This window comes from Pongo abelii, chromosome 22, assembly GCF_028885655.2.
Source record: "Pongo abelii isolate AG06213 chromosome 22, NHGRI_mPonAbe1-v2.0_pri, whole genome shotgun sequence".
Taxonomy (NCBI): Eukaryota; Metazoa; Chordata; class Mammalia; order Primates; family Hominidae; genus Pongo; species Pongo abelii.
In genome coordinates, this window is record NC_072007.2 from 2,427,398 (window position 1) to 2,432,296 (window position 4,899).

Sequence of the window (4,899 nt, forward strand, 5' to 3'; positions counted from 1 at the left end):
TTCTTCCTTCCTTTCTTCCTCTCTTTCCTCCTTTACGTGTTTCTTCCTCTCTTCCTTTCCTTCTCTCTCTCTTTCTGTTCTTTTTTCCTTCGTGTCTTATTTCTCTTTCGTTCCGTCTTTCCTTCATTTTTCTTTCCTCTCTGTTTCTTTTCCCCTCTTTCCTTCGTTTCTTTCCTCCTTCTTTCTCTCCTTTTCGTGTTTCTTTCCTCTCCACCTGTCTTTGAAAAAATGGAACGTTTAAGAAGTTTTCTTTCCGTATCTCTGTTTTTTAGATGGTCTCTCTTTTCTCCACTTTCTTCCTCCCTCCCTCCCTCCCTCTCTCCCTCCCTCCCTCCCTCCCTGCTCCCTTCCCTCCCTCCTTCCCTTTCACCATCTGTCTCTTTTCTCCATTCTCTCCCTCCCTCCGTCTTTCTCTCCCTCTGTCTGTCTCTGTGTGGATTCTGGAAGAGCCTAGGCATTCTGCCTCTCCCTGTGTCCGCAGCGACCCGCGACCGAGTCCTTCCTTGTGGGTTCTTTCTTTCTCCCTCCCTCCCTCCCTCCCTCCCTCCCTCCCTCCCTCCCTCCCTCCGAGATGCATCTCCAAACACCCAGACGCCGTGGGTTGTCTTCTGACTCTGTCGCGGTCGATGCGGGGACACGTTTTGGGGAGGCGTTTCTGTGGGGTTGGGGGAGAGGGGCTGCGTTTTCGGCCTCGGGAAGGGCTTCTCGACTCACGGTTTCGCTTTGGCGGTCCACGGGCCGCCCTGCCAGCCGTCCGGATCGGTCTCGCTGACGTTCGCGACGGTCGTCGGGCTCCATCTGGCGGCCGCTGTTAGATCGTGCTCTTGGCTTCCGGAGCTGCGGTGGCAGCTGCCGAGGGAGGGGACCGTCCCCGCTGTGAGCCAGGCAGAGCTCCGGAAAGCCCGCGGTCGTCAGCCCGGCTGGCCCGGTGGCGCCAGGGCTGTGGCGCGTCGCTTGTGAGTCAGAGCTCTGGCGTGCAGGTTTATGTGGGGGAGAGGCTGTCGCTGCACTTCTGGGCCCGAGCCGGGCCGTGGGGCCGCCCGGGCCGGTCGACCAGCGCACCGCAGCTCCCGAGGCCCGAGCCGCGACCCGCGGGGACCCACCGCGCGTGGCGCGGGAGGCCGGGGACGCCCTTCCCGGCTCGGTCGCGGGCCCGCGCGCGTCCTGGCCGTCTGAGGCGGCGGCCGAATGTGTTTCCGGGTCCCCGTGGGGAGGCGGGGACCGTCCTGCCCCCGTCCCCCGGGTGCCGGGGAGCGGTCCCCGGGCCGGGCCGCGGTCCCTCCGCCGTGATCCTTTCTGGCGAGTCCCCGTGCGGAGTCGGAGAGCGCTCCCCGAGCCCTCGTGCGGCCCGGGAGGTCACACCTGGCCGGCCTTCGGTCCCTCGTGTGTCCCGATCGCACGGGGGGCCGGCCGAAACTGCTTCCGGGCCTCGCTCCGGAGACACGGGCCGGCCCGTGCGTGTGGCACGGGCGGCCGGGAGGGCCTCCCTGGCCCGGCGCCGCTCCCGCGTGTGTCCTGGGGTCGACCAGGGGGCCCCGGGTGCTCCGTGTCTGGCTGCGATGGTGGCGATTTTGGGGACAGATGTCCGTGTCGTGGGTGTCCTGGGCCGGCGGCGTGGTCGGCGATCGGGCCTCCTGCCCCCGGGGGAGATATATCTTTCGCTCCGAGTCGGCATTTTGGGCCACCGGGTTATTGCTGACACGCTCTCCTCTGGCGACCTGTGTCGCTGGAGAGGTTGGGCCTCCGGATGCGTGCGGGACTCTGGCCCACCGCTGACCCGGCTAGCCGGCCCTGCTCCCGCTCGAGCCGCCTGCTGCTGGGGCCCGCGGGCCTGCTGCTCTCTCGCGCGTCCGAGCGTCCCGACTCCCGGTGCCGGCCCGGGTCCGGGTCTCTGACCCACCCGGGGGCGGCGGGGAAGGCGGCGAGGGCTACCCTGCCCCCGTGCGCTCTCCGCCGCGGGCACCCGGGGCGGCCGTGACAACCCCACCCCCGTCGGCCCCGTGCCGCGCGTGTCAGGCGTCCTCGTCTCCGCTGGGTTGTCCGCCGCCCCTTCCCCGGAGCGGGGGATGGCCGGGGCCGATCGGCTCGCTCGCCGGCCGGCTGGCCGAACCCCCGCTCCCGGGGGCTCTTCCGTGATCGATGTGGTGACGTCACGCTCTCCCGGGCCGGATCCGAGCCGCGACGGGCGAGGGGCGGACATTCGTGGCGAATGGGACCGTTCTTCTCGCCCCGCCCGCGGGGGCCCCTTGCCTCTCCTCCGTCCGCCTGCCGGTGGTGCGTTGGGAAGGCGTGGGGTGCGGAACCCGGCCTGACCTGGCTGTCCCGTGCCCGCTCTCCGCTTCGCGGGGTGGGTCGGCGGGGTCCTCTGACGCGGCGGGCACCCCTCGCTCTCGCCTCCCGCGGTCGTCGACTTGCGGGCGGGCCCCCTCCGCGGCGGTGGGGGTGCCGTCCCGCCGGCCCGTCGTGCTGCCCTCTCGGGGGGTTTCGCGCGAGCGTTGGCTCCGCCCGGGCCTTTGCGGTGCTCCTGGAGCGCTCCGGGTTGTCCCTCAGGTGCCCGAGGCCGAGCGGTGGTGTGTCCCTCCCGCCCCCGGCGTCCCCTCCTCCGGTGTCCGCGCGTGGGTCCCGAGGGGAGCCCGTCGGCGTGGGGTTCGAGGCGGTCGAGTGAGATGAGATGCGCGCCCCTCCCGCGCGGGGAAGGGCGCCGCCTGGTCCGGCGAGCGCACGTCCCGTGCTCCCCTCTGGCGGGTGCGCGAGGGCCGTGTGAGCGATCGCGGCGGGCTCGGGCCGGTGACGCGTGCGCCGGCCGGCCGCCGAGGGGCTGCCGTTCTGCCTCCGACCGGTCGCGTGCGTGGCTTTGCCTCGGAAGCGACGCAGGAGGCGGGTGGACGGGGGGGGCCTTGTGAGCCTGCCGGGCCCCCGCCCTGACCGCGAACGCTCGAGGTCGCCGCAGGCGCGCTTCTCCTCGTACCGCAGGCCCCCTCCCTTCCCCGGGCGTCCCCGAGCGCCTCTGCGGGCCCGACGAGGGGCGACCGGCGGGTGGGGAGTGTGACCCACCCTCGGTGAGAAAGCCTTCTCTAGCGATCTGAGAGAGGTGTGCCTTGGGGTGCCGGATCTCCCGGCCTGCCGCCTCTGTCTCCTTCTGCCTTTATGGTAGCGCTGTCGTAGCGACTCGCGCGCAGAGGACCCTCCTCCTCTTCCCCCTCGACGGGTTGAGGGTGGGGAGAGCGAGGGTTCCGCCGGCCACCGCGGTGGTGGCCGAGCGCGGCTCGTCGCCTGCTGTGTGGCCCGCGCCTCCCCCTTCCGAGTCGGGGGAGGATCCCGCCGGGCCGGGCCCGGCGTCCCAGCGGGTTGGGACGCGGCCGCCGCGAGCGGTGGGTGTGCGTGGCCTTCCGTCCGGCGCGTGACCCCCACCTCGGCCGCGAGTCGGCTCTCCGCCCGCTCCCGTGCCGAGTCGCGAGCGGTGCCGACGACCGCGTGCGCGTGGGCGCGGGGTTGGGCCGCCTGGCCCCGGGAAAGCGTCCCACGCTGGGGACGCGCCGGTCTCCCGGAGCGGGACCGGGTCGGAGGCTGGACGAGAATGACGAGCGATGCGGCCCTGGCGTCGGGTTGGTGGCTGTGGTCGCTTCGGGGCCCCCGGTGGCGGGACCCGGGGCTCGTGAGGCGGGTCTCGGTGGGTGCCGAGGGCCGTCCGGCGTCCCAGGCGGGGCGCCGCGGGACCGCCCTCGTGTCGGTGGCGGTGGGATCCCGCGGCCGTGTTTTCCTGGTGGCCCGGCCGTGCCCGAGGTTTCTCCCGCCGAGCCGCCGCTCTGCGGGCTCCCGGGTGCCCTCACCCTCGCGTTCCCCGGCCCTTGGCTCCCTGTGCCCCCCTTCCCCGCCCGCCGCCCGCCGATCCTCTCCCCTCCCCGAGCGGCTCGCCGGCTCGACGTCGGTGGTGGCCTCGTCTGGGACCGAATCCGGCACCGCCTCGGGGGGCGCCGCCGCCGGCCGCTGGTCGGCCCGGTGTCTCCGTCCCCCGGCGTGCGCCTTCGGGACCGGGTCGGCGGCCCCCCCGGCGTTGGGCCCCGGTGGGCTCCCGGAGAGGGGTTTTCTTAGGGGTCGGCCTGTGGCGCGTGCGGGAGAGAGAGGGTTCCGGGGGGCTGGCCGCGACTGCGGCGGCGGTGTGGGGGAGCCGCGCGGATCGCCGAAGGTCGAGTCGGCCGCTCCGGGTGCCGCGCGGGGGCCGCCTTCGCGCTCGGAGGCTGCGGGCGGTGAGACCCCCCGCGTGTGTCCCGGCCGCGGTCGGCTGCGCCCGAGGGGTCCCGCGGCGTCCCCTTCCCCGCCGGCCGCCTTTCTCGAGCCTTCTCCTTCGCCTCGGCCTCGCCCGGGGTCTCGTCCTCTTCTCCCGGCCCGGTCTTCCGAATCGGTTCGGCGCGCCCCCGGGTGCGCCTCGCTTCCCAGGCCTGCCGCGGCCCTTCCCCGAGGCGTCCGTCCCGGGCGTCGGCGTCGGGGAGAGCCCGTCCTCCCCGCGTGGCGTTGCCCCGTTCAGCGCGCGCGTGCGCCCGAGCGCGGCCCGGTGGTCCCTCCCGGACAGGCGTCGGTGCGACGTGTGGCGCGGGTCGACCTCCGCCTCGCCGGTCGCTCGCCCCTTTCCCCGGGTCGGGGGGGGGGCCAGGGCCGGGGCCTCGGCCCCGGTCGCGGTCCCTCGTCCCGGGCGGGGGCGGGCGCGCCGGCCGGCTTCGGTCGCCCTCCCTCGGCCGTCGTGTGGCGTGTGCCACCCCTGCTCCCGCGCCCGCCTGGGCGGGGGCTCGGAGCCGGGCTTCGGCCGGGCCCCGGGCCCTCGACCCGACAGGCGCGCGGGCGCTGCGGCCGCACGGCGCGACTGTCCCCGGGCCGGGCACCGCGGTCCGCCTCTCGCTCGCC